Below are 21,587 nucleotides of genomic sequence, written 5' to 3' on the forward strand. Positions count from 1 at the left end.
GTCCTTAGGGAAATTGGTGCCTAATTTACTTTCTGGAGTATGCAACCTAGGCACAACATTTTGCAATGATGTGCAGTAGTGATTACTAAAGAGATTTTGATAGAGAATGATCTAATCAACAAATTAAAGTCCTGAGCTACTGGGGTAGCAAATGTAATTATCAGGGCATTCCTCCAAAATGAATATGTATCAAAATTAAGCAAATACATAAAAACTGCTAAATAGCAGCCTGGGTTAACAAAACAAAAACAAAATCAGTGTAATGGGTTAACAAAAACAAAAACAGTGTGCTCAAATACAGGAGGAGATGTAGATTTCAAGGAAAAAGTAAATAAGCCTTTCCACGACTGAAGCGTTTCCTCTTAGGCATTGAGACAGCATTTATACCTCTAAAAGCAATGGTTTTGGTGATCTGTGACTAGATAGCATTATCTCTGGGATTGTCCCATCCTAGGAAGTCCATTTACACACTTGCTTTCTTCAAGCTCCGTCATCCTTTAAGAGCCAAGGAAGGCCTCAGCTGCTTTCACATACCTTTCCAGGACCAGAGACTGTTGCAATGAGAACACTGCCTGACAAGTACACCCTCCTCATGTCTTAATAAAAAAAGTTGTTTGTTTGTTGTTTGTTTGGGTTTTTGTTTGTTTGTTTGTTTTTAATTTTTTTCTTACTTTATTCCCAGCCTTGACTATACAACTATGTCACTTTTCAGAATTCTTCAAGCGCATGACTATAAAGGAAGCATGATCCTCAAATGCTTGGCTGGAAGATGTTTATTTCAGAAGACATTTCTTTTCAGGTTTATTATTCTCATAGTTCCTGTAAAGCTTGATGAATGCACACTTACAATACTTCTTAAAACACAATCTATAATAATTGCACTTCACGGGTTAAGTATATGAAGCATTCATAAAGTCATGACATTCTTCTTAGGTCTCTATCACCCTCTTTTCTTGACACAATAGAAGTGAAAATTGGGGCACATCATGCTTACACAGAGAAAAGAGGAACAGTTGCAGGCATGGCAAGGGTTGCTGCAGATAAACTCATGTATAATCTGACTGTGAATTTAGAGGATGGCAGCAATCAGTAGGTATTTGCAATTGCTTGAATTGTAAATACTCTTTAGAAAGGGCCCTTTTCTTGTTGTTACTATTGCAATATGGAATAAATCTTATCTTGAGATCAAGCTGATCCAGATCTCCACAGAGATTAGCTGTATCTGAAAGAGTTTATGAAGATTATGAAAGATGTTTCACAGTTTGGAATATCGTATCCTAACTGACAAAAGCAAAATCAAAGACTTTGTACGCTGAGGTGAAAAAGAGTTATTTCATCATGGTAGACTGGAGTGAGTTGAAATAGACAATGAAAGACAATGAACAACAACTTTTGTCTTTTACTTACTCGAGAAGGAAGAGGAGCAGAGAAAGGACTGCAGAAAACCACTTACAGGTTAGCATAGCTCTAGTTAGAGCTATTCCTATGGAAATCAGGGCAGACAACTTCACCACATTCAGGAGGTCTTGTAACAGGAGTCTTTGAAAACTCAGAACATTAAAAGCAACATTTGCCCATACATTCAAATCTCATGCACAGGGACAGTGAATCTGAAGTGATAAATACATTTTCATATTTAGAAGCATAACGGAAAAGTGGGTCTATGTTTTATATTTTATTTAAACTGTCTTACGAAGTTAAAGCAGCCGCTACTAATCCAGCAAGTGACATAATCTTAAAACAGAACTGAGTGATTTAAGCAGTAAGATCCCAATTTGTACAGCTAAGTATAGAGAGAAGGGAATTCCTTTAACTATACACATTTGCATAAAATTTCTACTTAACTATATGTTAAAGAGACATTTTATAAACTTTTTAAAAATTAACCTCCAGAATATATCTTCATTATAGACATATTTTGATTTTATTCTCATGTAACAGAAATATCAGGTATTTTCTAACTGTAGTGAAAAAAGATTAATCACCCGCACATGTAGACTGCTAAGAATGACTCAGGTACAACCTTTTTATTCTCCCATCATAACCTAGTTTTGACTGACTTGCAAGGATACTGGAACAGAACATTGTCCTGGAAACAAATTACTGAATTCAGGCCAGCAAGGAGCATGAAGGAAGAATTACACCAGTGATATTCTGTAAGACTACATCACGACTGCTGATGGACAACCACATAATTGTTTATGAAGTGACGACAGTGGGATTTTAAAACTTAAGTCTTTATTTAATGCAGGCCAAATACAGTTTTAATATGTTAAAGCAGAATAAATATAAGAGACTGTTATGTAAAATTAAGCCAGCAGACAGCTCTGATCACCCAAAGACATTTCAAGAGACCAAGTATATTATTTCGATTTACTTAAGAGAATAATACCACTGTATTATGATGACAAGTACATTCTTCTTGTAAGGCTAGAGCATTTTAAATCTAAACTGGTTTTAGACAAGATTTTTATTTAAGTAGCATAATGAATTATTCCCCATTCATTAACCATGTCATTCATTGCAGGACAGAACCAGAATTTATGAAAAATATGTATTTTCTCGCTTCATACATGTAATTTTTTAAAGGCTTTAGGAGTCTGAATTAGAACCACACTCCCATATGAATTGCTGTGAATTCTGTTGTGTTTGTTTATGTCTAGTTAACGAATATGTGAAAGGGAAATTTCAGAATCTGATAGCTTTCCCATTCATAGCTGGTACAATGCAGAGCACAAGACCTTCCTATGCTGCACGCAAAGTGTAGCTCATCTACGGGAGTCTTCCATTTATTGTGTGTGAAAGGATATATCATAAGTGATGCTACAGTCTCTTTGCATTGGTTAAATTCAACTGTAAGAAAATGTCTATCTTTCTCCAAATACACCATCTTCTTGTTTCTGGAGAAAGCAAACGGTGTTCAGAGTTGTTGTATTATTTGATTCTCTGTCTACACTATAGAGAAGATAAAAATCAGACACTGTAAGCACTGAAAGATAAAAAGTTTTGCAGTCCTCACCAATCAAAACATTTAATACTTCACTGCAGTTCTAGCTCTGAGCTAACGCATGTTTTTATAACGCTGCCAGAGCTCTGAGCACACTGCTCACTTCCATCACCCTCCTTGCTTCTGGACATGTGCTCCCACTTTTTCATGTGCCAGCTCAGCTCCAAACTGACAACTACCTTAACAAAAATCTCCTCTCATGCTAGCAAGTTAAATCAGCTTCTTAAGAAGTCCAGTGAACACCGAAGATGGTGCAAAGAAAGTGGTGGTCACTAGTAGGTAGGAATGAAGGAGCTGTAGGGAGGAGTGGATGAACAGGACCTCCGCTTTTATGGAAGCATTCGCCAGCTTAAATCAGCCGCAGTGTCAAACCTAGTTCTAAAAGTTATAGCCAGCTGGATGGCTGAGGACTATAAAATCAACTTGTGCTATGCTAAATTTCTCTAAGAATTTGTGAAGGGAGACAAAAGAGAGTGCAGAAAGTAGTTCAATCCCTTGAATAGCATGCATAAATGTATGTGTTCTCACCAGACTTTCTGAATAGTTAAATATGCCAGTAGCTTTGGTAGCGTTATAGTCACTGTGGTGGGTTGACCTTGTCTGGCCACCAGGTACCCACCAAGCCACTCTATCATTCCTTCTTCTCAGTGGGACAGGGCAGGGCTGGAAAATAAGATGAAACACCTCATGGGTTGAGTTAAAGGCAGTTTAATAAAGAAAAAACAAAGGCCATGAACGGAAGCAAAAGAACACAAAAAGATTAATTCTCTACTTCCCACCAGCAGGTGATGTTCAGCCTCTTCCTGGGAAGTACATCCTCAGTACACGTAACAGTTGATCTAGAAGATGAAGTCCTAGCAATGAATGCACTCTCCTCTTCTCCTTTCTCGCAGCTTGTATTGCTGAGTACACATCATATGGTATGAAATATCTCTTTGGGCAGCTTTGTTCAGTTCCCCTTCCAGACTCTTGCCTACACCCAGCCTACTGGCCTTTGGAGGGGGTGTTTGGAGAGACAGCCCTGATGCTCTGTGAGCACTGCTCAGAAGTGGCCAAAACACTGGTGTGTTATCAACACCTTTCTAGCTACAAATACAAAGCACAGCACTATGAGGGCTGCTATGGGGAAAGTTAACTCCACCCCAGCCAGACTTGATATGCTTACCCAACATTTCCTGAACTTGTCAATGCCAAAAAATGTCAAGCTGTGCTCTGCAGAAACCAGGCAAGCTGCCTGACCCACCAAATTACAGGGTCTTGATACATTTTCATGATTAATGCTTATACGTTTTTCTTAATAAAGGAAAATTATTACACAAGGGCTCCAAGAGGTCTGTGGGAAGTGCATAAACACCAGAAGTGTTTATGTAATTACTGCTCCCACTTGAGTACATATTACAGGATTCCACAGTGTTGGACACAATCAGGTATGTTACTGGATGCCTGATAAAAATGGGGCAAGAAACTAAGAGAACCATGTTAAAAGCTTATCTCCGTTGTACAGAGCTGGGCTACAGAAACACATACAGCAACTCTCCTTCATGTTGCTCAATTTAGTTTGGCAGTCAAATATGCATGTTGCCTAAGCAAAGCTACCCAAACTGTTAGCAGGGGTTATATACATGGAAGAAAAGCAACAGTTTGTAGAAAGAAAAGCACTTGTCCCACTTACCGATTTGGTAACCTGTATTAATCTAAAAGAGGTCAACAAAATAAGGCTTTATAAACTCAGTAACAGTTACCACCAACACAGGCAACAGTGACTCCGAAGAAATGTCTGGAAGATGGGATTGTTCCTCTTAATATTTTCCCATTTTTTCCAAGGAACCCCCTTCACTCGCACACATTGGGAAAGATGGTCAGGAAAGCTGAGGGAACACCGGCCAGATCTGTTCTGCTGGTGCTGCCCAGACATCGTATCTGCAGTGCTTGAGGGGAACACGGCCTCCTCAGCGTGCATAAAGCACTTCCCACCACAGGCAGCACCTTAAGTTTACGAAGGCATAATTAAGCCTTTCACATTCTTAACTGATCCATCAGAAGCTCAAGAATGAGAAAATCTTGCACACACAAATGCTTGCACACATGAACCAGCTCTGACCACTGCCAAGACCTGCTATGTGCTGCAAGCAACTGAAATAACAGCTGAACCAGGCAGTTCCAAAGACCTGACACCAGCATCACAGTTCAGTCTTGAAAAAAAACATTTTGAGTTAAGGTACATCTGCATTATACCAGCGATCTGTCAGAGTAATTCTACAGAATTCTTTACAGATCCACCCTCACATAGACAACAATTGGCAGCAGAGGCTGGAAGAAACCACCTGATGCAGATAAGCCACCTGCTATTATGAATAACAATATTGCATAAGTCTGTTAATGAACTAGTCAAGATACAATTTAAAAGTAGCTACTTCTTTGGCACTGAGTGTTCTTACTGGGAGGTGATCCAGCCTTTGATTGCTCTAGTGGAAAAGAATCATCTTCCACTTGTTTATTCACTATTTTACATTTACTTGTTCTTGTGGCTCAGCCAGTTAAAAGATCTTTGCATTTTATTTTCCTCTCTGACCTTAGTGTTACAGCCTCCCCTTGGCATTCTTCCTCCACTGTACAACGTGTTATGGAGAGACACAATATGTGCTCTCAGAGAGCAGACAGTTGGACGGGGCTTTGAGCAACCTGATCTTGTGAAAGATGTGCCTGGCCATGGCAGGGGTGTTGGAACTAGATGATCTTTAAAGGTCCCTTCCAAACAAAACCATTCCATAATTCTATGATTTTATTCTTTCTCGGGCTGTTTGCTAGGGTAAACAGATTCTTTTGGGGGTATCTTGTAAGAAAGGCTAATATAATAGTAAGAAGAACAGAGTGTTTCTTTGCATCTGCTCCAACTTTAATTCCTGTTTCCTGAACATGAATCAGTAGACCTTCAGAAATTATTTTGATTTGTTCACTAGAACATTGTGTAACATCATTGATGCTCCTCTGATTCTGCTTGAAATAATTCATCTAATGTAGGCCAAGGCTCCTAGAACTGTACTTGCCAAAGTAACTAGGCCTGAGTTTCCAACTAATGAAATTTTGGCTGAAACCATACTTTTTATTATTATTTCACGCTCAGTCCTTGCATTCCCTTCCATTTGGATTTGCATTTTGTACTACTGAATTTCATCCTGTTTACATTACTGTAATTTTCAAGGTCACCTAGTTCTTCCCTAATAGCACTTTGATAGTGTACTTCGCATGACCAGGAAATTTCATCATCATAATCCCAGTTTTTGTGTCCAAGTGATTAAAACAAGTATTAAAGAGTCAGATCCAACACTTAGCCTGAGGAATTTCAAAGCTAATGCTCTGCTACACGCGTTTTCATTTCATTACTAGTGTTATTCGCTACTGAGGTACAGCCTTACAAATACTTTACTAAATCCCACTTTCCAAGCCCATAGTTCCCTATGTGTCAACAAAAGGATACCATTTATTGATGTTAGATGAGATTTACTGCACTCCTACATAGACAGGCATCAGATTAGTCTAGATCAAATTACGTCAGCATTTCATTCTACTCTCCCTTTATTTCTGATTTATCTTTATCTTGAGAAACTGTTCTAGAGTTCTGTGTATTTTTAAAATTACTCTGACCAGTGCATAGCTGCCTGCACCTCTTCCTCCCAACCTCCCTTTTAATATAGATTCTATATACACAACATTTTGAGGCAGCTCATATCTGAGAATGATCAGACTTTGTAATCACAAGCTCTGCTTTCTGACACTGCTTCCACATAGCTATGTGATGGAGATTCCACATCCATTGACACTAGTAGATTACTTGTGAACTCAACAAATAATTCATAAAAAGTAATCTTGTGTGAAACCTTTGAAAAAACCAAAAATATCAAGTGATTTATAACTGCACAAATCAATGCTGGAGAAAAAGTTAAACATCTACTGAAAACTGTAAGAGTTTATGAAATTAAGAACAATGTTGAAACCCGACTCTGTGTTGCTGCGTGTTAGTAATTTGGGGCAGTGTTCTCAGATCCATAGGCAGTATGTTTTGTATTAGCAGCCTGGCTTTCCGTCACTGTGCCTCAAACACCCTTGGTTTTGTGGTTCTAAGATCTTTAAATTTATATCCTGGTATTGTCTTACAAAGATTGGCTTTAGCCCAGATGTTTGTCAGTTCATCATTTCAGCTGCTCCAAAAATGTTCTGCAATTTTAAAAGCAAATGTTTTTATTTTTTACTGAAATATCCTATTTCTCACATATACGGTTTCAAGTTATAAAGTCAATTTTGTTTCTTTAAGGAATAAAATTCTCACAAAAAATACAAAGTTATACACATTCACATCAAAAGAACATGCCAAGCAAACACACACAGCTCTTTTGAGAGCAAATTATTGTCAAAAAATAACTGGTTTTTATTGTGGTGATACTAGCTTCTAAGGAAATACAAATTTTTCAGTTGGCATTTCAGGGTTTGCTTGTCCAAATCCATTCTATAAACCTAAGGAAAATACTTGGAAATAAATTTTATACATGTATAGATATAGAACTATGTCTTGCTGAAAGAAAAAAAACGAAATAGTGAAACTACAGACCTAGTTCAAAGCCATAGGGTGTTTGTTTCATGACTTTAAATAAAATTGAGTTGGAAATATTCTTTTTAAGTGGACTTGATCCTAAGTCTGCTTCTTAACAAAGTCTGAAGTTTTTTTGTAAGGTTTTCCTCTGAAGTCTTTCCTTTCAAGTCTGTGTCTCTTTTCATTAAGCACAAAACCTAGAGGATGTTTTCTAACATGTACATTGTTTATTCCAATACTTAAACTGTGAGGCAGGTACATGATTTAATTGACAACACTGGGAATTACTTTTCTTGGAGTAATGTTACATTTAAAACTCAAGTTCAAAGACTACATAAATTTTTAGTAACAGCAAGATACAGAAGTATTCTGTAGCCCTACACTAACGGAAATTTTACGTCAGCAGTAGTTTTCTCACAGCTTAAGTTTCCAATCCAATACTTGCAGCAGGATTCTATCCCAGTACTCCACATACCCAAGCTCTTGTTACCTAAGTAATTCCCAAGTTATTTGCAGACAGAGAGTTCAAGGGCAAAAGGGAAACTCAGAATATCTAGTACTATTTGCACATCTGAGACTAACACATTTAATCCATTTACCCAAATAATTTGTGATAACATGTATCATCCAGAAAAAGTGTAGAAGTAACAGTGTGATCTTACCAGGCTCTGTTCTCAAGAAGACTCCATTGATTTCAGAAACTTTCTTTGACTCCCAGTCTCCTGGGTGAAGTGCAGAGTCCTGGCTTTTCCCCTGACAATTGACAGAGAGAATATGTTGTGGCAATCTTCAGCTTATGCCTCGCTAATCCCTATGGATACCAACCATAGCGTCCTTATTTCAACATTATCCCTGATAACTTGCGTGGAAGGAGAACCATGCTCAGAACTGAAGAGGTATTGTAAAGTTTCACTTCTGGTGATCAGTTCCTATGACTTTAACCCCCAGATTAAATGGCCTTTAATATTTTTTCTCTTTATACAATTACTTACAATTTAATCAAGTCAGCTATTCTTTCTGAATAACCAGACCGAGTCTCTGATTCTGCTCACAATGAGATACTGACTTCATCTCCCTCTCAGATACTGCAGATCTTCTCTGCATCATTATATTTCTTCAGCATTCATAAAATGTAGGAACATATTTAATATACAAGAATGCATTTTGTAAGGGTGTACACACAGACTATAAAGAAAATTATCCTGTTATGGAGGCAGTCCTGTTGAGATTTCATGTTAGCCTACAGCGTCAAACTGACAGTACCCAAGTTGCTTTTCCTCTCTGAAGCCTCAGGAATTTTCAGAATCAGTGATATAGACTGTAAAAATGACCATTCCTTGCTAATAGCTATCTACCTAACTATGCTTAATGCACTGTATGAATGGCCCTCAGCTACAGTGTGACCCACACTGCCATGTATGATAACCTTCTTCTCTTCCTTATTTATCTCCATGACAATTGTTGGCCACTTTACTCCAGAGTGATTTCATTATTTCTTTCATCATCAAGAATGAAAATAATCACACGGAAGCAAATGCTGCATTGGTCTCTCCAGAGGTCTTCTGGAAAGACCTTTAAATAAACACTCTTACCTTTGGATATTTAGTGTGTTTAAATCAATTTTTGAACCACCTACTGTTTTAAACAGACCTCCGAAGAGAAAATTAATATTTTTTAAAAGAAAATACATTGTCCTGAATATTACATGATTAATGTAACTCAGACCTTCATGAACCCTTACAAAGATATCTTGCTTGGGATTTAAACTGGTCTGTATGGCTCAAGAAGAGCTTTGGGGTTCTTTTCTATTTTGGATTTGCTGTGGTTAACAAAATCAAATTCAGAATCAACTGACAAAATCTAAATTTCAACTATTCTGTGACTTATTCTGATCCTGAAAAGCCTGCTTCTGCCAAAAAATGATTTTGCTTGTCTGTGTTGTTACACTGAACTCAACAGAACAACATATATACTAAATGCCTTCTGCCTGCTAGATCATGCTCATTTTCTATGGGAGCTGAGGAGATTAGAGGATACAATTCTTATACAGAAACTTCAGTGTATATTTGAAACAAAGAAAAACACTCAAGGACATCAACAAGATGAAACTGTACTAGTACTGGGCCCTCTTAAAAAACTTGTGTAAAGCCCTTTGTCTATTAAGAAATCTGATATATATCTACATTCAGAAGAAAAGCAGTATTTTCTTGTGAAAATACTTTGTGGAAAATTATACAACCAAAGAAGAATATTCACAATAGAATGATTTTTCTAAAGAACTAGCACAACAAGATCAACCCTTAGAGTTGGCCTTTAAAAGCAACCATAATATATTTTTTTAAAGAACAATGCAGTTGTTTAAATATTCACTCTTCTGACAGGTTGGCAACCTAAATTTATCCTTGTTGACTTCTGGCCAGTTGTAACAGGGTCAGGCTATTTTTAAGTTCTAGAAATCAACTGATTACATTAGTTAATAGTTTTCTAGCAGAAAACACACCTGTAAATCAGCATTATTTTGGTTTGTCTTCAGGGGATCTCTATGCTCAGCTTTAACTGAACTTTTGAACAAACTGCACTCCCCATGCACCTGCAATCTTGTTTGGTGCAGTGACGCAGTTTACCGTACGATGTGCCTTGACCGTGGAATTGTTCAATTAGATAAACAAAGAAACAGACTCTTTGCTTGACTGTAAAACTAACACAGTGTCTTGCCTATATATTTTTAACTTCAAGGGTCTATTTTAGGCAACAGAGAAGACAACTTCAGTGCAGGTAACATAATAAAATTTCAGCTTGTGTTTTACATGGTCAGATACCTGCTTTGTAAAACACTCCAGGATGCTTGCATTAGTAGGTTCTCTAATAAAAATAAGCCTGACTTCTTGAGGCAAGTCTCTTCAGCACAGTGGAGGGCCAAAGCAGTGGGTGACAGTAGGTGGAGAGGGTAATGCCAATCATCTGCCCCATATGGAACACTGAGCTTGGCAGGCCAGTGGCTGCAATGACACGTGTTGCTGCTCTGCATTGTGTTCATGTTCCAAGCACTGGGAAATGCCCATGCAGCCCTTGGGCTAGGGCAGTAGCCAAGAGCTAATTCTTAAGATACTCTGGAGTTTAGTGGGATTAACAAACCATTCTGCAGACAAGGACATCTGGACCTGAGTTTCAGAATGGATAGGAAATTAGCCTCCCACTAAACTAACCGTGGGAAGTGCCCCATGGGGAAAGCAGCAGAACCAAGGAGACTAGAGGCAGTTTTTAATCCACCAGTGCTATACCAAGCCCCACTAAACTTTTTACCATGGCACTGATTTACAAAAAGGTTTCTTTTTTAACCCTCACAAGTGCCCATACCAGCAGGTTGTGAACTGAATTAGTAAAGGAAAACATGTAAGTTTAACTCTTAAAATTGGCTAGCTGAAATTAAAAATTATTAAATGGTAACAAACTCATTATTCCTCCATTTAATCACTTTAATTTTCCCCATGGGGCAGTTTATATGGGAGTTAATGAGGGGCCAGTCATCAGTCATTTGACACTGACTACTCAACATTTAAAAGACTGATTAAATAATCTAGGTGTTTATTTCATTCTGTCAACACAACAGCATTGAGGTTGTTAAGTCTGGAAAGCAACTGGATTTTACACATTGTGAGCAAGGGAGAGGAAGTAATTCTGGTTATATCAGTCTGAAGTTTTTCTCATAAAATTCAATATAATATTAGCTTTTTCCTTATATGGGTTAGAACAGAGGAAAATACCAAAAGCACTGAACATAGTATGATATATAAACCAAAACATGGCATAAGATTTTAAGCCGCAGAGTTACTCCAACTGTAAAAGAGAAAAAGGGGTCAGCATGGCTAGAATGCATCTTCTGTCTTCAAAATAAATTTCCATACATACAGAGATTGTTAGAACAACTTCCAACCTATTTATAAATTACAGATGTCAACCTACCAAAAAAAGTTCACAATTTGTAGTAGAGGATATCTTTATTTGTCTTTTTTGATGAAACTGAGCAGTTAAGTCAGCTTATATGGCATACTTCTGTGATACCATGAACTAATTTCAGCAGCCCTGCCCAAAATACTCCAGATATTCCTGCCTTGTCTGTAGCATCATTTCCAGTACTTATCAGAACCTGCAATGAATCATCAGTTCAAGGAACTAAAACCAACCATTTTTCTTTTTGTAGAGCTATTTTTTATCTTAGTTCATTGAACAAATCAGATGAATATCAGACAAAGAAGAAGGGAGGAGGTGCAGATGGTTTAAACTCTTATGCAATTACACTTAAACCAAATCTGTTTAAAGTACCTTTGCTTCAGGCAAACTCTAAGAATAATCTCTGTGGAGTTTTGATTCAGGTATGAGAACCCAGCTAAAAGTTAACATCAATGTGACAGTGTAAAAGCTAATGAAAAACTAGCACTTCATTGACTGCTATCACAGGATTATTAAAATAGGTCTAGCTCTTCTTTGTAGCCATCAAGGCTGGCCCTACCTAATCACTGACCTATTGAACCTAGTAAGAAGTCTGGTAACAACAATTAGCTTAAAAGCAAAACACAAGAGTGGAAATGAAGTAAAGGTATTTTTCATGTACTCATGGGTACTGCTTATTACCTGCAAGAAGTTTCCCTTATGCCTGTTTGAATGAAGACAGCTCAGACTACAAATCCAAGTACAGCTGTGATGACAGACCCAGACTTTCACGGAATTACTAGGCAGCAGTTGTAAAAGAAGCCCATCACACCACTGAAGAACTTCCAAGCTCAGGTCACTTGTGGCTCAGCTACCCCTCTCCAGAATCACAGAAAACAGCCACACATGTGAGCTGGGGTTAGTTAACATGTTAGCTGTTTGTGGAAATCAAAGAGAGATTTTCCCAAAAGGATTAAAATCAAAGCAAAATAGACAAACAGTAACTTTCCTCAAGTATGTTACAGTTAAGTAGCAGTAGGATCTCCATGCAATAGGATAGCATAAGCAAAGTCTAAGAAGTAAAAAATTTGTCAACATGATGTTGTCCTTAAGTGGCAGCTATTCCCACAGTCGGAAACAGAAAGCCTTAAGGTCTGGTAGAAAAAAAATTAATTGGGGGGGAATGGGAGGACAGAGTTCTACAGATCCAGTGAAAATGATCTATTCAAGCAATCTAGTCCATAGATTCTAGACCATATTTACCTGACTTTGGATGCATAGCACATAAAAGGTGTGATTTCTTATATAAAGAACCTTGTCATTTCAAGTTTGAGTGAAGTACCACCCATTATCAGTGGTCAACATGAAGGCAGCTCTTCCTCACCTAATAGCATCACAGTCCTCAACTCAGACTTCATTTGTACAAAGAGTGTAGGTTATGGTGATCTCTCTTCCAAATGCTAGGGGTGTAATTCTACAACACACTGATGTACACCAATATAGCTACCTCAGGAAGCTTTCCTAACTAAACCTACTGCCCTTCCCATGCTGCAATTTTCTACTTAATCTGTTGGTTTGATACAGCTGCTTATGGGTCTGTGAAGCAACCACAGAAAGGGCTGTACTAAAAAATAACGTACAATTTTTCTTAAAGCCTGAGTCATCTCAGTGATTCAGTTTACACTATTGCTAAACAAACAGCTGTATTGGCATGACAGAGTGATAGTGAATTAGAGGATGGGGTAGGGAATAAAAGCTTAAAGCTGGAACTTCTTTAGCTTTGGTATTAAAAGTAATGCATCATGGAAGTACTCTTTAGCTGACACCTATTCAAGGTTAATATTCTTTTTTACTTCACAACAAATACCAGACCAAACTCCAACAAAGAAAGTGGTGGGTACCTTAAAGTTTCTTATCCTCAAGTAATTATGCTTCTAATCATACTGCATCGTAAATCTCCAATGGTAGCCACTGATGTTGAATCAACTCAGCTCCATCTCTTGCATCCACAAGAAACTGCAGTTTTCAGTTGAAAGGGGACAGATAACCCTTCCACTTGAGATCAGTGCCTAACTCCAGAATAATTCTTTCCTCCACTATTCCTGGTTTCTGGCATTAGCTGGTAACTCAGCTCAGGGTGGTACTGCTCAGCTGATCCTGTATGGCAGGAACACGAAAAGGCAGGAGAAAAGCTGCTTTTGTCCTCCTTCTGGAGCATTCCTGAATTCTGGTCTGAACTGGCTAATTAATTTTTACTGGAGCCAGGAAACATCAATTAAGTGTTCATCACTCCTTTGTTTCCAGGATCTGCTCAGCAGTAACAGTGAACACTGCATTTCGTTGCATTTTGACCTGCCAGGTTGTGTACTGCAAAGAACTGTGTTTCAAGACTTTGGCATTGGTGCATTTAGAGTTGTATTTTGGGCTGCTGGGGAATGGAACTCAGACTAGAGTTCTGACACAGGATGAAGAAATGTTAATAGATGTAGAGCAGTGAGATTCTCTGGCAGAACAGCCTTCACTGCTCTTTGATACGATTCAGCTTTCAGATAGTGATGAAAAATTAGCCCCCAACAACAAAGTTAGCTGTTGTTCCAACCTTTTGCTTAACAAGCCCACTGTGGGTACAGTTACATTTGTCTGAAGGCAAAATGTAGTGCTATGAAGATACACATTTTAGCTCCAGTCAGGACACCAGAAAGACTCTGGCTGTGTTAGCAAAATGCTTCACTTGATTTACATCAGCCCTCTCTGCAGAGAACTTTTACTCCTAGTATCTTAAGTAGACAGTTCACTGCTAGGCTGTTGTCTGCTCACACCTACAAGTCACAATACACCTTTATCTCCAAAATTAAGTGAAAATTTCTTCCCTAATTCCATATGCAGCTTCCGATTCTAAAAGAAGAAAACACTGTATAAGAACAACACCATCAGATGCTGTCATTAAGCCTGGGCAGAAGAAAAGTCTCCTCCTCATCCTGGGACACAGTCACAATTTCTGTTGCCAGGAGAAGGAAAACAAAGATCATTACAAGTTTGTCCTGTTAAAGAAAACACATTTTCCTAAATATTCAAACAGCACAATAGTCGGTTATAGAAAAGAGTCTCAAGACTTTCTGTTCCTTGATTCAGATCAAGAACTTGAATGCAAGACTCCCTTGCTACAGTGAGTCCCTCAACTACAAAGTTCTTGTCTGCAGTGAAATAATCGCCTCCATCTTTTTCCTAGTAATTCCATCTTGTGATGATGCCTTACTCCACCTACATGAAGACTTGAATGTGAGGCACTCTGGAATGCCTGTTGCTGTTTCTTTGGGCACAATTCAGGCACATTTCTCCCTCAAAGAACTAGGATTCAACAATTCCATATTGCCCGGACACAATCCTTTTGTACTATCCTTTCCGCAGCAGTAAGAAAAATGAAAATACTCCTCACTGCATTAGCAATCTTTTCCCAGAATAAAGATCCCCAGAAACAACTTCTGGGTGTCTCTTAGCTTCCATACTCCAAGATTTAGACTGTCTGTTTCTATCAGGCATCAAATCTCCCAGCCATGTCCATTTCTGTGTCCCAGGCTTTCTGGACTGCTTTCTTTTGTAGCAATTCCTAAATCCCACTTGAATGCAATTTTAAAAAAACAGATTTTCCTGCTTTCTTCTCTGTTCCTCCCAAAGGTTCACAACAGTGCTTGTCCTACTTCTGTAATATTCCACTATTTTAATACATCTCTAGGCCCCATCACTAGCTTACCTAATTTCTAGAAACCTTACAAAGGATTCTATCCCATCTTGAGATTTGTAGAGCCCATTGCAGTTCGTTTTCTATAATACAACAGTGAACCAATCTTCCATCCATAAATCAGTTATATTTTCCTTCCTATGCCACTCCCTGGCTGCCACAGGATGTACCTGCAGAAATGAAGTCAGACACAGCTAATTCAGTGTGTCCGTTCTTTACTTCTTTTTAGAAGACCCTCTCATGATCTCCATCAGAATTTTGCATGATTAAACTAGGACTGGCCCTTAAAAATTCCAGATACCCTCAGATAATCTCTCAAACCCCAACCAATGCCACTACTACTGAGTTACAGACAAGTCTCAACTTCTGTCTCAACTCCGCCTGTCTGATTTATCACCCTTTGTATAGTTATTAAAATTAATTGATCCAGAGAGCAAAAGGCAAAACATAATCCACCAGCAAAAACATTAACCTACAGTGCTGGGCAGCCAGGATCCCTGCTACAGTTAATATTGTATTATTTATGAAGAGTGGGACTATTGACAAAAGAAATAAAACTATTTCATTTTTTATAAGTATTAAATATGAACACTAATTAACTACTTGGTGACATGAGATTTAACAATTCTGTAATAGCTACTCAGGCTTCTTTCAAGCTGGAAAAAAAAAAGTTATCATAGTTATTTTATCCTAATGGGTAAGACAAATCAACTGCGGCACAGAATACTGCAGTTAAAGTCTCTGCTCAGCTTGAAAGAAAGCACAAACCTAGTCCTGATCCTCCAAAACCCCATGAGAATGAATGCCCTAGCCTCTCAACTGCTTTAACTAGAATTTCAGGTTAAAAATTATAATAGAAATATCTCCTCTGCAAATAAAAATTCACAACATTTTATACCAATACTTCTCTATATTTGTAATGAATTTATATGTTCCATTATGCATCAGGAGGTTGGAAAGGAGGATTGAAAGAATTAATTCTTTCAGAACTTAGATAATACTGTATAAGAGACAAAGAAACATGCTAGTTTGTTTTAGAAAGGAAACAATTTAAATTCGTCTTAAAAGAATTATAAAATCATTTAAAGAAGTTACTATGCATTTTTTGTAAAAATCAGCTGTAACTGGGTTTAGACTTTGTTTGCAAAATCAGATATTAAATCACACTACTCAACAGCTGCACTATCCCCCTTCACACTGTTCATGAAGTCAGATGATGCACGGCTTCAAGGAGTGTGCCTTCCTAAAGACCTGAGTGTCATAAACCACTGTGCTTTAAACCATAAACCAACTCTTCACCTCAACAAATTTACCTGTGATTTACACTGTTGTGAAATCATATTTGAATTTCCTGCATCTGAAATACAAAATCAAGGGTGCGTCTACCTGCCAGTATCAGCAATCAAGTTAGTTCTCAGTAAATTATCTTGAACATTTAAGTAAGTATCATTGCATTAATGTAACCCTCCACAGGGACTAACATATTCTGCTTTTTAGCATTGTGTAATGCAGACATACACTAAGATCTGACAACTTTATTCTTTCATAAAGGGTGCTCATCCCTATTGTTAGGTTCAAATTCCCATTCAAGAACATATATTCTTCACCAATTAATTCTCCTTAGAGTTTTAGTTAACAAAAGACGCTTTCCTACATTTGCTTCCAAAAACTGTTGTGTAACACCACTCTGTGCTGTAAATAGCTGCCCACTTCCATCTGCTGCCTGAAGTGATTCCTCTAAACTGTTTTGGTTTGTAAAGTGCTTGCTTTGTAGTTCTTCAGGATAAAGCGTTGTCACAGCATATCACCTCTTCTAGACTACAGCTGCAAATAAACACCAGGCAGTGGCACGTAAATGCTATACTGATCCTTCTTACTAGTTAAAGAGAGTCTAAACGAGTGCATAAATATGCCATTTTAATCAAGACAAGTCAATACAGATTGCCTATCATTCATTTAGGGCATACCCCTCAAGGGGCTGAACAGCATGGCCATATTAATATCTGCTACACTTTTTAGGATTGTATGGCAATTGATGAATACAGAAAACCAGTAAGAAATCCAAGAGCACCCTGAGTTCAATGGCACCCAGTATTATTAACCATCTGATTGGAGTAACTCTTGCTCAGTGCTCCAAGAGAAAACAAACTCTCAAGGCCCTGCATACATGATATGGATAACAATCATTCTCTACTTAAATTGGGTTTGTGACTATATTGACAAACACGTTAAAATGATAAATTACAGTATAAAAATGACTGATTTCTACTACAAATCACATCACAACATGATTTTTACCTATACCATTCACTGCTACAATTAGCCAAGATAATTTGAATGATGCCAGGCAATTCTGAGCCGTGGTTGTACTGGGTTTGTGTGGCAAGGTTTTCGCAGTGGGAGGTGGAGAGGCTACAGGGTTAGTTTCTCTGACAAAATGCCACAAGCTTCCCCCATATCCAACAGAGTCAGTTCCAGCCAGCTCCAAGACAGACCTGCTGCTGGCCAACGCCGAACCCATCAGAGATCATGGTAGCACCTCTGGGATAACATATGTAAGAAGCAGGCAGAAAAACTGCTGAAGAATTGCAGCTGGAAAGAGAAGTGAGAATATGGGAGAGAAACAACCCAAGGTCAGTGAAGAAGGAGGACAAGGTGCTCTAGGCTCTGGAGCAGAGATTCCCCTGCAGCCTGTGGTGCAGACCATGATGAGGCCAGCTGTCCCACTGCAGCCCAGGGAGGTCCATGATGGAGCAGATCTCCATCTGAAGCCCGGGGAGGACCCCATGCTGGAGCAGGTGAATGCCCAAAGGAGCTGTGGCCCTGTAGAGAGCCCATGCTAGAGCAGGCTCCTGGCAGGAGCTGTGGCCCCATGCAGAGAGGAGCCCAGGCTGTGAAGAACTGCAGCCTGTGGGAAGGACCCACATTGGAGAAGTTCATGGAGGACTGTCTGCTGTGGGAGCGACCCCATGCTGGAGCAGGGGAAGAGGGTGAGGAGGAAGTAGCAGCAGAGACAATGTGTGATGAGATGACCACAACCCCCACTTCCCGTCCCCCTGTGCTGCTTGAGGGGAGGAAGTAGAGAAATTGGGAGCGAAGTTGAACCTGGGAAGAAGGGGGGGGTGGGGGGAAACTGTTTTAAGACTTGATTTTATTTCTCATTATCCTACTCTGACCTTTGATTGGCAATAAATTAAATTAATTTCCCCAAGTCAAGTCTCTTTTGCCTGTAACGGTAATTGCTGAATGATCTCCCTGTCCTTATCTTGACTCACAAGCCTTTTGTTGTATTTCTCCCCTTGTACAGCAGAGGAAGGCAGTGACAGAGCAGCTTGGTGGGCACCTGCTGGCCAGCCAAGTCAACCCACCACAGCACTGACAGCAGAGTGACTCACAAATTTACAGTTATGTTCCAACACAGACAGCTGATCAGATATCATTATTACTATACAGTTTCTACAATAACTCCAGTGTATAGCCATGGATTGCTTTGCTGTGCACTGTACAAATACAAAAGATACGGTTTCTGTTTCCAAGAATGTGTGATCTAATAATTTAATGCATAGAAGTTTCTCAAAAAGTCATAGACCAGAACAGGTCTCAGGAGGTCATCTAGACCATCTAAGTGTCCCAAGGAGGGATTAACAATGCCAATTTCATTCCTGAGATTTGCTTAATCTGTTCTTACAAATTTCCAATTAGGGGAATTTCACAATCACCTTAGGCAATGTATGCTCCTGCTTATTATCTTTATTATTCAAAATGTCCTTAATATCTGATCAGTATCTTCCTTGCTGAAACTATATCAAATTTTTCTTCTGTAGTCTAAAAGCAGGAAAACAAGACTAAACCTATTTTTCTGCAGAGCTGAGAAACACTACTTTGAACATTTCAAGTGTATCATTCTTGTCATCTCTTATCTGGCTTCATCAGTCTTGGTTCATTTTCATATGCCACACTCTGCAGACCTTTAGATCTTGTTACTTTACTACAGACCTTCTGTCTATCCGCCATGAAGCACCGTGCTCCAGAATTACAAAAGTATTTCAGTTCAGGCCTTTAAAGTACTGAAGGGAATAAAAGAATCTCTTTGTGCACCTCAAACCACACTGCGGCTCATAAATCCTGGCATGGTATTTACTTTTTCACAGCAGGATGACATTAATGACTCCTGTTCCTCTTATGTACCATTATAAGCCTTACTTACACAAAATACTTTATTGAATCCTTGTTATGTCTTTCCTGTATTTGTGCAATTGAGTATCCGTGTTCAAGGACGGCACCTTGGTCTTGTTTCTACTGAGTAACGTTTTCTTCCTCAGGAAAAATACAGCAACCTATCAAAATAGTTTTGCTTTCTATTTCTCTTCTGCAGTAGACTGCAAGTCCCTCTCATTTCACTGTTGTCTAGTAAATACATTTGGCATGACGTTATCCATGACACTAATGAAATACTGATTAGTTGCAACACCAAGGAGCTAGTCCTGTGCAGCTGGTTTCAAACTGTCCTTTTGCTCTGACAGCGACCCAGGGCCTCAGGGGTACGGGGCTTCTCAGGACAGCCTCCGGCAAAATAGACAAAGGCGGCATTCAGTAACTCTGCCTTCTCTGTATCTTCTGTCACCAGGGCACCCACCCCATTCATCAGTGGGCCTGCATTGCCTCTGGTGTTAGTTTTATCTGCCATGTATTTGAAGAAACTCTTCCTGTTGTCCTTGACCCCTCTCACCAAGTTTAATTCTAAGGACGCCTTAGCTTTCCTAGTTGCCTGCCTACATCCTCTGACAACAGCCTTATATTCTTCCCAAGTGGCCAGCACCTCCTTCCATGATTTGTAAACTCTCCTCTTCCACTTGAGTTTGCCCAGCAGTTCCCTGTTTAACCAAGCAGGTCTCCTGGCTCCCTTCCTTGACTTCCTGCGTGTCGGGATGCTCTGATCTTGAGCTTGGTAGAAGCAGTCTCTGAATGCTAACAGGCCCCTTTACCTTCAAGCAGCCTTGCCCACGGGATTTCCCCCAGCAATTGTCTGAACAGGCCAAAGTCGGCCCTGCTGAAGTCCAGGGTTGCAATTCTGCTTGGTATTCTGCTCCTGCCACATGAGATCCTGAACTCCACCATCTCATGGTCGCTGCAACCAAGGCAGCCCTCCACCTTTACTGCTTCGACCAGACCCTCCTTTTTAGTGAGGACGAGATCCAGCAGCGCACCTCTCCTAGTCGGCTCCTCCACCATTTGCATCAGAAAGTTGTCATCAATGCACTGGAGGAACCTCCTGGACTGAGGCTGGTTGGCTGAGTAGTCCTTCCAGCAAACATCAGGGTAGTTAAAATCCCCCACGACAACCAGGGCCTGTGACTGCAAGGCTGCTCTCAGCCTGCAGAAGGCCTCATTGACTTCCTCACCCTGATCTGGTGGCCTGCAATAGACACCCACAACAGTATCACCACTGCCAGCCTGCCCCTTAATTCTCGCCCACACACTCTCAACTCACTCCTCATCTGTGCCTGGACAGTGCTCAATACATTGTAGTTGTTTTCTCACATAAAGAGCACCTCCACCACCACGCTTGGCTGGCCTGTCTTTCTTGAGAAGGACATAGCCATCCATGACCACATTCCAGTCATGCGAGCTGTCCCACCATGTCTCTGTAATTGCCACCAGATCATAATCTCCTGACCGAACACAGGTTTCTAGCTCCTCCTGCTTATTCCCCATGCTGCGCGCATTGGTGTACAGGCATTTCAGGGAGTGAGCCGAGTACACCGATTTCACCCTAGGGGGATGGGAGGCCTCCTGGTCTTCATCAATCCTAGAGTGCTGCCCCACTGGTGAAAGCGCAGCTACAACCCTATCCCCCTTCAAAGCTAGTTTAAAGCTCTCCAAATGAGCCCTGCTAGTTCCTGTCCCAAATTTATGAAAATTTCATGAAACTGTTTAGAAAGCCTGACCACAGTGTGATGTATGACATTATTTCTGTTCTTCTGTCCTCAAGACCTGTTGGCATTCTTTAAAAGGAAACTGGACTGCTTTGAGAAGATTGTTCCTTTTTGTCAGGAACTGATATTGCTGTTACTTATCTACTTGTCCTCTCATATATTTATTTGACTGTCTCCCAGCAGTTTATAATCAAGTGATCAACACGCAGAGGGTGCAGATGTCTCAGGTTCAATTGCCTATGAATGGATGACTAAGATAAATTTGCACAGTGATCATAAAAGCTATTCTTCACTCTTCTGCCCCTAAATCACATCTGTTAAATTTAAATTATCTTTGTTACGAATTTTTTCCATCTTGTGACCACGCAGATCCAACAGTTAAAAACC

At 39.5% G+C, this 21,587-nt stretch overlaps 1 protein-coding gene across 1 annotated transcript in view; it reads right to left on the bottom strand.

Annotated features, from left to right (window-relative positions):
• PRLR (prolactin receptor) overlaps positions 1–21,587 on the bottom strand; it is a 146,109-nt gene that overhangs the window by 48,876 nt on the left and 75,646 nt on the right. Inside the window, exon 4 of the mRNA XM_065656546.1 lies at positions 8,258–8,348. The gene's annotated coding sequence lies outside the window, so the exon portion shown is untranslated. The remainder of the gene's footprint in view (positions 1–8,257; positions 8,349–21,587) is intronic.

Source organism: Caloenas nicobarica, chromosome Z, assembly GCF_036013445.1.
Source record: "Caloenas nicobarica isolate bCalNic1 chromosome Z, bCalNic1.hap1, whole genome shotgun sequence".
NCBI lineage: Eukaryota > Metazoa > Chordata > Aves > Columbiformes > Columbidae > Caloenas > Caloenas nicobarica.